General features: G+C 34.8%; 1 pseudogene across 1 annotated transcript; it reads left to right on the plus strand.

Moving 5' to 3' along the window:
* The first annotated feature begins 4,337 nt into the window (after positions 1-4,337).
* Positions 4,338-6,699, plus strand: LOC143573968 (ABC transporter F family member 4 pseudogene; annotated as a pseudogene). The gene is made up of 2 exons (XR_013142509.1): positions 4,338-6,578; positions 6,657-6,699. The product of XR_013142509.1 is annotated as an ABC transporter F family member 4 pseudogene (transcript).
* Positions 6,700-12,690: the final 5,991 nt, after the last annotated feature.

Consider the following 12,690-nt stretch of genomic DNA (forward strand, 5'->3'; position numbering starts at 1 on the left):
AGAAGATTGCACCACCATGACTGCAATAGAGGTCGTAAGTGGAGAACACCGTATGCATATCGCGCTTGTTGTCCGATATAATGAATGGTAATAAGTGTGAGTGTGTGTGTGTGTTATAAACGATGATAATTAACAGACATAGTGTATCATGATTTACGTATTCATTATACAATTTCAGTAAACTGTTAGAACATATTATTAAATGTATTTCTCCACTATATTCTCTCTAGTTTACTACATGCACGAATAACTTAATCTTTGCAAACTTATTAATGTATTGATTACCAACCAAACCGCATCCAACAAATTATTATATATAATAATTAAGTAGTTTCGCGACGTAAACGTTGTCTCACGTGGTTTGTCGGTCTTTTTTTTTTGTTTTTTAATTTTAAATTCGTGTTGGTTCGCTGCCGAAAAATACGGGATTTTTTTTATCGTTGATACCATCAAATTGTTCCTGCCAAATTCGCGTCAGCTCGCTATAGCAACCTAAGGTTTTTTTTCCCGCGAGTTTTTTTTGTCCATCAATTATAGACGAATTCGCGTCAGGTCATGCCACAACGCGCATATATTTTTGGTTTTCGCCACGGTCTTTTTTATGTACATATGTTAATTTGTTGTATTTTGAGTGTTGACGAATTAACCTTTTGCTTTAATTTCTGTGTCGTAACCTGATACCAACCGAACTCGTGTCGGTTCACCTCCACAACACATGGTTCTCTGCGTACGATTTAGTGCCGACAACTTCGATTCCGATGAATTCGCGTTAGTTCACAAACGCAACGTGCAAGTTTTTTTATCACTGTTTTTTGTCCCTCGATTCCAGAATCAACGAATTCGTATCGGTTCGCAACTACAACGCTCGTGTTTTTTTGTTCGCCACATTTTTAATATATATTAAATATGTAAAATTGTTGAATTTGGATGTGGACGTATTTATGGTTTGCTTTATTTTTGTCTTCGTAACTAGATACCAACCAAAGTGTTATCGGTTCGTAACCGCAACGCATGTTTTGTTATGTTAATTTGTTGGATTTTTGCGTTAACAAAGTTAGATTTTTTATTTTTTTTCCCGGGGGGGGGGGGGGGTTATTACTGGTTTCGTAACCCCACACCGATCGAATTCACCTTGGCACGCAGACGCACTGCACGATTTGATAAGTTGTACGAGTACGACTGTTAATACGTCAACCCGGCGCAACGCGCCGGGAATCTTCCTAGTTATTGACTAATAGAGGACCTCGGTGTCGTAAAACCCTTGTAAAGTCACCTGATGACACCTTATTGGTCTACGCCATTTCTTTTTGTTCCGTACTAGTTTCGGCACCGTAACGAACGTAACGAAACCAATCGAATGCCAATTTTGCTTTTGTTTTTTGTTTTAATTCCGCTACCTTAACGAATATGACTAAAACTCACTGAATTTGCGTAGACTCGACGCGTTTTGTTTTAATTCCGATACTATAACGAACATAACAAAAACGATCACACCAATTTTTTTCGTTCTTTGTTTTTGTTCCGTTACCATAACAAACATGACATAAAACCGACCGAATTTGTATACACTCGTCGCTTCAACGCCCAAGTTTTACCGACCGACTCCACTCCATCAGTCCACTCAATTTTTATAACTTTTTTGTTTTAGTTAGTTTCAATATTATAATACACTTACCGTCCTAACACTTGGGTTTTACCGATCTATCCGTCGCGCCAGATAAAACACCCTAAGCCGTTTAAAAGTAACTCACTTTACAACCTAACAAGCAAAGTGTACAACCTCATAATGCACAACTTAAACAAGAGGTCGGTTACCACAAGCATATCAGCCCACAACACACAAATATAAACAAACAAATATCTCAAACCCTAATTCCGCTACTTCGCCTAATCCACTCTCATCACCATCGGCGACTCAACGCCGCCGTGAACCACCGCCGGAGTCATACCGCCGTACACAACTAACTCCGATCAGATTGTTATTTTTTTTATCAACTTTAATGTATTTTTATATAATTTACTATAAAACGATTACAATAAAGTGGCAGGCAAACGGGCAACAAGTTGCGCCGCAACCCCCTTTTGAACAGCAAAGCCAATCCTGCTAAAAACGAAGCTTTGGAACCTAGAAGCTGAAGAGGTTCCGTGTACGACGCGCTGAACCCTACTCAAAAATTTCACAGCCTCTGGAGCCAGAAAACCAAATGTATCAAAGGCAAATGGTAGAAAGACATGTTGATTATCTAAACAAGCTTTCTCGTGTTTAATAACTTTGCCCGATTCAGCCTTCAACGCAGCCTGACCCACAACAAACCCACGGTCCCTGAGCCCAACAAGAGGAGACACTCCTGTAAGATCCACACAGGCGTGTTTCCCCCCTGCCCACCCGAACACAAGAATATCAGCCGGTCGTAAAGTAGACCTCCCTTCAATAGGATCCGTGAGAAAGTTAACAGGGGCCTCCTTTTTAGCAGAAATCCCTGCCCGTTTAAGAACATCACACAGAACATCCCTAACCAGATCATGTCTGTATTTAAAGCCAGGCAATTCTTTGCAATGCACCGCATGGTCACCAAAAGAATCCAAACAGACCTTACGACAAATTGGGCAAGGTTCATCCGTCGGGAACATAGGGATCATTAACCGGTACTTAAGGATAGCCCGATACTCCAAACCCGACATACGTTGGCCTAATCCTTCAATGGGGATGGCCGTTAGAAAATCCTGAGCCCGAGGAGCCCGAAGGCATTCAAACACCGCCTTTTGGCGAGGGGATAGATCAAATTTCACTTCTAAACTCTTGACGATTCCACTAAATAAGGCACTCGCCACAACATGTTGGGCTTTAGGGGGGGCGGTGTCCTTATTAGAGAACCCGCTAAGATCAAAATCTGTAAGTGAAGTACGTAAACGATCCATCGCACACCCATAATCAGAGTCCAACCCATAAATATCACAACCCCGAAGAATATGGTCTTGCAAACACCACGACTGTGCTCTCGAAGCCACAAAAGCATATGTAGATACATCCTCGGCCGAACAGAGACCCAACCCCCCATAACGGATCGGAAGTGATGCCAACCTCCATTGGAGATCCCCAAAGAACGGACCTCCACAAACCACGATGTCCTCAATCGCCCTTCGAAGACCATTGTCAAATATAGAAACAGCTTCCCCCACATACATAGGTTGGCATGTTCTCAAACCGAACAAAAGCTTGGCGACTCCCATACATGAGCGAAGCAAAAGAAGCTCGCATTGAGGATCCCAAAGTCTTGGGAGACAGCTCATCAGTTCCACAGCGCTAGATGCCCTTTTCATAGCCAAACTGCTGATAAACCCCGCATCCTGGCTTACAGCACCACCTGATTGTTATTCACCATCAGGTAACAAATCGAATCAATTTGAACTTGCGTAATTGATTAATCTATCCAGCAGTTTCATCTGTAATCAACAATTTAAACATGAAGAATTAAGCTATGGACTAGTGTTATTATTCGATGATGTAGATCTACTGTATTTGAAACTGTTTAATTTACTGAATTTAACTGTTTTTTTTTTTTTGTTTTTTTTTTTGGTAATTGAATTGTAGGTTGTCTGTAGATCTGATGCACATACAATTTATAAATTTTAGATGTTAGTATCTGTGTGCATTTCATGTTAAATATGATATAAATTCTTTGGTTTGTTTGAACTGTTTTGGTGCCATTAGGATTCTTTGTATTTTAATTTTGGTAAGTTGGCGTCTCGAAAAATACTTATTTGTTAACATAATCGTCAATAGCGCCTGCTATAGCGAATAGCGTAGCGGCAGGTTAGCGCCGAGTGCTCTGTAGCGACATATTAGCATGAAATAGCCACCATCTGCAATTTTTTTTTTTTTTTAAATTTGTTTTAGCTATTTTTGTGGTATTTATTGATTATATTCATTATAATCACTATTTTGGTGGAGTACTTCAATGTAAAACAATAGGCTGTCGCTAATGACCGCTATTCGCTATTGACAACTATGTTCGTTATACTCTTTTAAACTTTATAAATATATGTAACCGTTTGTTTATAATAGTCAATATCTTTCTACTTTGAGTAAAGTAGCATGTTTTCTTTGCGGTCAAATGCTCCATAGTAAGTTACTGATTTAAGTTGATACTTGACTAGTGATGAGTTTATATCAAGCTACTTACTTTTGGCGCATTTTTGTGTTTTTGAAATTGATATATGTTCTTATCAAGTGTCGTATGTTTGGTGCGTTTCTATGTGCTCATACTTTCTGTCATGAATATATGCCGGTTTCTTGTTATTTTTGAATTTGATTAACCACTTTGGGCAATCTGATGTAGGTGACATTATTACATTTTTTTGTTTTGTAGGTTTGTGACATTTGATTAATCCAATGGGGAAGAAGAAAACAGATGAGGGTGGAGAAAAGGGTAAACAAACCAATAAAGAAGGAAAGAAAGAAAAGCAATCAGTCTCACAATTGCTTGCCAACATGGACCAAAAGCCCGATAAAGCCAAGAAACCGACCTCCTCAACCTCTACAGCCCGTAACCCTAAATCCAAACCACCTCCAAAGTTACAGTCTTATGCCGACATTGATCTTCCTCCATCAGATGATGAAGAAGACGATGATGTGGAATCTCTTTCAGGAGACGAGAATCAAAAAGGACCCAAAAAGCCCAGTAGAAAAGAACGGGCCCTTGATAAAAATCTTGAAATATCTGTGACCGACAAGGAGTTAAAAAAACGAGAAAAAAAAGAGATGGAAATTGCTCAAGCAGTGGAGCGGGCCCAACAAGAGGCGTTGAAAGACGACCGTGACGCGTTTACTGTTGTGATTGGAAGTCGGGCGTCTGTTCTTGATGGTCAAGAGGACGCGGATGCAAACGTTAAAGATATAACAGTGGATAATTTCTCGGTTTCTGCACGTGGTAAAGAGTTGTTAAAGAATGCAACTGTTAAGATCTCTCATGGAAAGAGGTACGGGTTGGTGGGGCCCAACGGTAAGGGAAAGTCAACACTGTTAAAGCTTCTTGCCTGGAGAAAGATTCCCGTGCCTAAAAACATAGATGTTTTGTTAGTTGAACAAGAAATAGTTGGAGATGACAGAACTGCCCTTGAAGCTGTGGTTTCAGCAAATGAGGAGCTGGTTAAACTTAGACAAGAGGTTGCAACATTACTAGAAACCCCCGGGGGCGAAAGCGGAAATGAACCCGAAGATGGTGATGACACGGGAGAAAAGCTTGCTGAATTATATGAAAAGTTGCAGATAATGGGCTCAGATGCAGCAGAGGCTCAAGCCTCAAAAGATTCTTGCTGGTTTGGGCTTTACAAAAGCCATGCAAACCCGTGCGACTCGATCGTTTAGTGGCGGGTGGAGGATGAGTATATCTTTGGCCCGAGCTCTTTTTGTTCAACCGACATTATTATTATTAGATGAACCCACTAATCATCTTGATCTTCGAGCAGTTCTTTGGTTAGAAGAATACTTATGCAGATGGAAGAAAACACTTGTGGTTGTTTCACACGATCGAGACTTCTTAAACACGGTTTGCAACGAAATTATTCATCTTCATGATTTGAAACTTCACACTTATCGTGGAAATTTTGATGATTTTGAAAGTGGGTACGAGCAACGTCGCAAAGAAGTGAATAAAAACTTTGAAAAATATGATAAACAATTGAAAGCTGCAAAACGAGCCGGGAACCAAAAGCAACAAGAGAAAGTCAAAGACAAGGCGAAATTTTCGGTCAAAGAAGCAAAGAAAAAGTCAAAGGGTAAAGTTGATGAAGATGAAGAGATTATCGAGGCCCCGCAGAAATGGAGAGATTATACAGTTGAATTTCATTTTCCAGAGCCTACTGAACTAACACCACCATTGTTACAACTTATTGATGTGAGTTTTAGTTATCCTGGAAGAGAAGATTTCAGGCTATCTGATGTTGATGTCGGGATCGATATGGGTACACGTGTCGCCATTGTGGGACCCAATGGAGCGGGAAAGTCAACTTTGTTAAACCTTCTTGCTGGTGACTTAAACCCAACTGAGGGTGAAGTAAGACGCAGCCAAAAGTTAAGAATCGGGAGATATTCACAGCATTTTGTTGACCTGTTGACCATGGGTGAAACGCCAGTTCAGTATCTACTTCGTTTACATCCCGAACAAGAGGGTTTTAGTAAACAAGAAGCGGTTCGGGCTAAGCTCGGTAAATTCGGGCTTCCGAGTCATAATCATCTAAGCCCGATTTCCAAACTATCCGGTGGACAAAAAGCCCGTGTTGTGTTCACTTCGATTTCGATGTCGAAACCGCATATTCTGCTACTCGATGAGCCCACGAATCATTTGGATATGCAGAGCATTGACGCGCTTGCTGATGCGCTTGATGAGTTTACTGGTGGTGTGGTTCTTGTTAGTCATGATTCTAGACTGATATCGCGTGTTTGTGATGATGAAGAAAAGAGTCAAATTTGGATTGTGGACAATGGAGTTGTGGAAGAGTTTGATGGTACGTTCGATGATTATAAGGAGGAGTTGTTGAAACAAATCCGAGCTGAGGTGGACGAATGATAGCGGTATGTGACTTTTGCGTTCGTTTTGCACCGTTTTGTTCATTGTAACTGCTTGATTTGATTATGATTTTGATGGACAGTGAAGCTTGGATGATGCATTTAGATTACAAAAAAGGAACCTTTGTTTTCCTTCAACAAGTTGCATTTGTGTTGTTCCTTGAATTTTAAGACTTGGAGTAAAAAAGAGCATCTTTTTAAAGTTATGTATGCGAGTGTCACAGTCTATTTTAAGATTTTTTTTAATGTTATAAAATAAGCTTATCGGATGTTTTGAAGTTGGACATGTGGGATACAATACGATTGTCCTTGTTTTATGGTCTGTTTGTGCTATGTATGTGTTATGAGACATACACAGGTTTTATATATTTTTTCATATGGTAAACATGCCTAAGGTTATATGTTTTTTCTTTTAATTATTATTTCCTTACTTGGTTTAACTAGCTTTATCGTATATTATGGCCACGGCTCAAGGCGTGTTAAGGCGAGTTTAGCATAGGTTAAGCAAGGCGCAATGTGTGTATGCGGCGTGCATGTAGAATCAATACAATTTCCGAGTTAATGCTTGATTCAAAGATTGAATCCGAGGAGCAAATACTTTGTTGAATTGTCAATGTTTGGTGGTGTTAATGATTTTTTCTACTGATGATGTGATGTTTAAGATAATCAACTTTAATCAAATAGTCAAAAGACTATCTATTACTTCCTCCGTCTCATTAGAATTGTCTTAGTTTGAAAAACATAATGTTTAAGATGGATTGAATGATTACTTTTTTTATTTGCTAAATTACAACAATACTCTTGGAAATTGGGTCCATCAATGTCGTTTTTAATCCTAGTTTTTGTGTGATTTAAGGGTAAATTTGCTAATAACTTTTGAAAGTGGACATTTGTAATGAGACAAATAAAAAATGAAATATGAACACTTCTAATGAAACGGAAGGAGTAATATATTTAAAGGGATGAAAATCGGGAGAATTGCATATATCCCTTATAAGGAACCCAATTACATATATACTTAATTCAAAATTTAAATTACATATATCCTCTTGATTTATAAAATTTACACTAAAACCAAATACCCCTTTTAAACTAACAAGAAAATATTGGCTATCTTCATTCTCATCCACAATCGTTCTTCATCTTCATCACATCTAAAGTGATATTTCAAGTCGATGACATCTCCGGACCACCCTACGATTTTCCTGTAACCAAAAACAAAAGAATGATGAAGATGACGTTTTTTTATCTTCGTCAATTCGATGAAAAGGGCATTAAATTATTGGAGAAAGAGTGACAAAAAATAAGGAATTAAAAATGTCATAAAATAGGTATAAATTTACTGTAGAATCGGGGGAGTGGAAATCCTATGTTTCAGATATTGTCAAATGCATCTTCTATTTCCGACACGGTTCTTGTTCGTTTCAGATATGGAAATCTTCGGTGATTTTTTCGTTTTCGGAGGTGTTCGGAGATGTGTGAAAGGATGAGTAGGCTTGGGGTTCTTGGGCGTTTTTTCCGGCGAGTGGTGGACGTCAAGAAGAACTATGGCTTTTGTCTGGTCCAGTGAAAAAAAAAGGGCAAGAACAAAAAATATAATAAAAGGGTACATTTATAATTTATTTAACATAAAATAAATCAAAATGGGTATCTTTGATCATTTTAGTTTTAACAAAGAGGATATATATAATAAAGTTTTAGGGTTGGCTATATATGTAATACTTGAATTTAACAAGGGGATATATGTAATTGCCCTATGATAATAAAATGCCAAGTTATTTTACTAAGATGGACAAAAATAAAAAGGATGGGAAAGATTTATAACCGCACAAAAAACTCATAAAATAAATAAATTAATAAGAAAAATCATAACTCAAAGTTTAATAAAAAAACGAAAAAAAAGTAAAAAACACAATAATGTTTCCACCGTCTTTCTCGTTCTAAAAAAAAGACACAATGTTTAAGGGAAAAAGATCGCTGTATCTTTTTATTTATCATTGTGTTTTGTGTTTATTTTTCGTTACTGATTGTGTATTTTTTCTTAATATCTTTTTTTTCTTGATATTGTGTTATATTTTGTTTGGCATTGTGCTATATTTTGCGATCTATTAATGTCATTGTGTTTTTTGTTTATTTTCGTAACTGCGTCTTTTTCCTTGGCATTGTGTCTTTTCGTCGGTTTTTTTTTAAATGGGAATGATGAGGAAACATTAGTTTTTAAAATTTTTTCATTTTTATATTTAAATTTGGAGTTATGATTTATTTTATTTTATTTTTTCAAAAGATTTTCTTTTATCACAAATCATTTTCACGTTTCTCATTTTTGTTTTATTTTTTTCCCTGATAATAAAACTGTAAAAGAACTGGTTGTTTAACTGTTTTTGCCAATATGAGTAATTTCGCTTTTTGTATAATGAGTAATTTCGCTTTTTGTATACATAAAGCAACAAAAGGGTCCCGTGATTTGGTGTCATCTACAACATGGACATTTTTATCATCTTTAAATATGTTCCCGACATGGTTATAATGCTATATCATCATAACAATTTTTTTTTAATATAATTATCATATTGCTATAACATTAAAAAACGTTTTTTTATATTTAAATATGTTCCCACACAGAATCGATGCTTTCCAAATTCAGAGATAACGCTAGCCTAAATACAAGAAAGTCGCTGTTCTAGAAAAAAATAAATTATAAACTGGTATAATAAACTAAAAGATTTTTTTTTTAAATGACGGTATTATATTCATGACAGAACATTAACAATTGGCTAGCTCCCATATCAGAAAGTAGAAAGTTTTTAAAGTCTCTTAGCTTTTCCATAACTCATTGTTTTCATCTTAAATATTTAATTTATAAATCTAAAACTTTAAACGTTTAATATCCAAAATGAGAACATAAATCTATAAAAATAAACTTTCATCAACCAAATATACTATTTAATAAAAATTAAAAAAACAATTCTTTCACACTTGTGCTTTAGGTAATACGCAACTCCCTTACGTGGGCACCAAGACGCACATAGCATTGCGTCAAACCAACCAATTAAAGACCACATCTACAATGTATATAGCCAATCAGCGGGGCTCTTTTGTGATTTTATGGGTATTGTTGGCTTGTTCTACTTATAATATATACTGTTAGTCCGTCATATAAGAAATTAGAGGGGGTTTTATATCAGCTTTGAAAATTCATGGAGGAAATGAGGGTTTTAAGTTGACGTGATGATGTTAGGGTTAACTTGTTTTGAAAAAATAGAAACAAAAGTAACATCATCTTCAACCAACCTACTTTAACAACCTAAAGACACCCTGTTTGGACAAGTCTTTTGTCCATGTTTTTCTTTGTCTTCATGTCTTGTTTATGTATCTCTTTTATGTTCCGTCTCTTTTTTTCCCTGTTTTGTTTTTGAACTTCTATATGTTGTTGGTGAAAGGTGAAAATAAAAAAAATGACTTGTAATATTTTTATGACTTACAACATATGTATTTAGCTTAATATCTATGTTGCTAGATTTTCCTAACGTTTTGAAACATAACAATAACATGAAGAGAAGTGTACGTCTATATTTTCCTCACTAATTTTGACTTTCCATATAATGGGTCACCTCTCTATCTTTGTTAACATTTTTAAAACCTTAATCTTACTACTATATATATGAACAAGTAAAAGGTTTTTTTTATTCATTTTCCAATCGAGACCCGTGATTTGTTATCTAAGCGATGGACACCCTTATCATGATAATGCTATCAATCATCATCTTCCTTGTACCTATCTTTTTCTATAAACTTTTGTTATTTAATAAATTCACTTTACAAACTGGTATGTTTAATAGAAGGAGAGAAGACATGATCTTGTACTGACAAAAGTGGTTTTTTTAAAACTCATCTTTGCTGTCAAAAGATTTAATTTATATATCTAAATCTTAAAACAAAAAAGTATCATTACTTTAGTACTTAACATCTTAAACACCTTTGTCCTAATTTTTTTTTTGTTTACAAAAAGTCATTGATTTTCTTTAGGGGGTTGCAGAGGGCGATCAGACTGTTTAATCAAAATTTTATGGCACGATCGGGATGTAAACAAATAAATAACATAATTTTTTTATTAAGAATGACTACCTATTCTTTCTTTCAATGTAGGTCCACCACTAGTTTCAGTCCACATTTAATCCCAAAACCAAATTAGAGGGCTAGTTCTCAATTCTAGAAATTTCAACCCGGTTAAAAAAAAAAAGAAACAAAATTTACCTGTATTTTCTATAAAATTTATTTTTTTTATAGCTCATTAAACATATAGCACATTAAAAAACTTAGTAAAACAAAATGAGATACACGAAACCCAAACCGATAACCTTTCGTCTTCTTAAAACTCCATTTTCGGTTCATTTTACCATCTTCTAATTAAATTTGGTACATTTCATACGAGAAATACTCAAACCAAGAAAATCGAAAACCAAAATTACAAAACACTACGGTTAAAATGACCAAACCCTTAAAATAAAAAAAGGCCATCTCAGCAAAGTTATGATTCAAATGATCAAACTTCAATTATAAGAAAGCAACAAAAATATAAAAATTAAAAGAGTTTGTCTATATCATCAATGAGTAGTCTTGAAAGTTGGTCTATTGGTAAGATGTCTGCCCTTCCAAAGTAGAGACGTATATTTGATTCTCGTTTGGGCTAGTTCGAAAGACATTCGGGTGAAGGGACGAATCAGAACTTTAATTCCGAGTTCGCCCGACAGGGGGCGAGGGTTTACAGATTCCATCTTGTTCCCGCATATCAGGAGTACGCTCTCACAACGATCGAGGAATCGACCTTGAACATCTCCCTGAAACAATATATTTACATGCGAGATTCTTTACCAATAATATATATATATCTACCTATTCTAATAAAAGAAAATAATTGTGACACATGTCGCTTTGTGGTTAAACCCCACAATTTTTTTCTCTCCTAAACTAAATCTTAATTAATCTAATATCTGTCATAGAAAATGATTATTCACTTTCTTTTTAAATTCTATTTATATTATAGCCATACATTTTAATTAATAAAAATAAATATTAGCATATTATGTTACTATAATTTTCAAAATATACTTATTGAAATCCAAAAATCAACAAAAAAACCATGTTTGTTAAAGATTGTAAACAATATAATTTCAAATGTTATCGTTAACATATTATACTATGTATATTGTTGAAGATTGTAAAGAAAAACATAACTTGAAATATGCTTTCATTTTACAAAGCGATTTTTTTAATCATTAAATTATAAATATATGTTTAAAATTCAATCCATTATTTTAAAATAAATCCATTTAACAATTATTATTCTAATTACTATTTTGTAAATTGTTCTATAAATTTATAAATTATAAAAATATGTTTTAAATCTATTAATTTATTTTTTTATTAATTTAGTAAACTATATATATTTTACAAAGCGATTTTTTAATCACTAAATTATAAATATATGCTTAAAATCCGATCCAGTTTTTGGTTGTTTTATTATCAAGGATTGTTATGGTTTTTTTTTTTTGAAACTTAAATTTGATTGTAATAGATCAAAAGTTGGTAAATATATTGTTTGGTACAAGTTAACTACACCTGACTCAAATTTTGTTACTGGTCAAAAATGGACAATCTAAGTATTTTTAAAAGTCAGAGAATGCAAATAAATTTGTGGTCAAGTTGTTACGGATTCAAAATATTGACTCAAAAATGTCAAACAGAGAAAGTTACAATTTTAAACATGACTCGGATTTCAGATTTATTTTCAATGACATTTTTGAAAATAATCAAAAGATTCGGGATTTGACAAATGGACTATTTTCCCCTCGACTATGCAAAATTTTGTTCAAATGAGCAAAATATTCACAAAATTGAATAGGTTAACATGTTATTTTTTATTTTGACATCATGACAAAATCGATAAGCCCCCTCAAACTTATCAAAATTCTTTTCAAGTGTAGCACGTATAATCATGGTTCTTGAAGAGCATACGTTGTTACAATTTAACGTTCTCATTTCCTTCTATGGGTGGTAAATTGATATACTTATCAATAAATGTAACGCTCCATCTATATTTAGGCTGAGCGATCATAACTACT

Source organism: Bidens hawaiensis, unplaced genomic scaffold, assembly GCF_021521415.1.
Source record: "Bidens hawaiensis isolate Kalapana, Puna unplaced genomic scaffold, B.hawaiensis_p1.1 tig00001382_1, whole genome shotgun sequence".
In the NCBI taxonomy this organism is placed as follows: Eukaryota; Viridiplantae; Streptophyta; class Magnoliopsida; order Asterales; family Asteraceae; genus Bidens; species Bidens hawaiensis.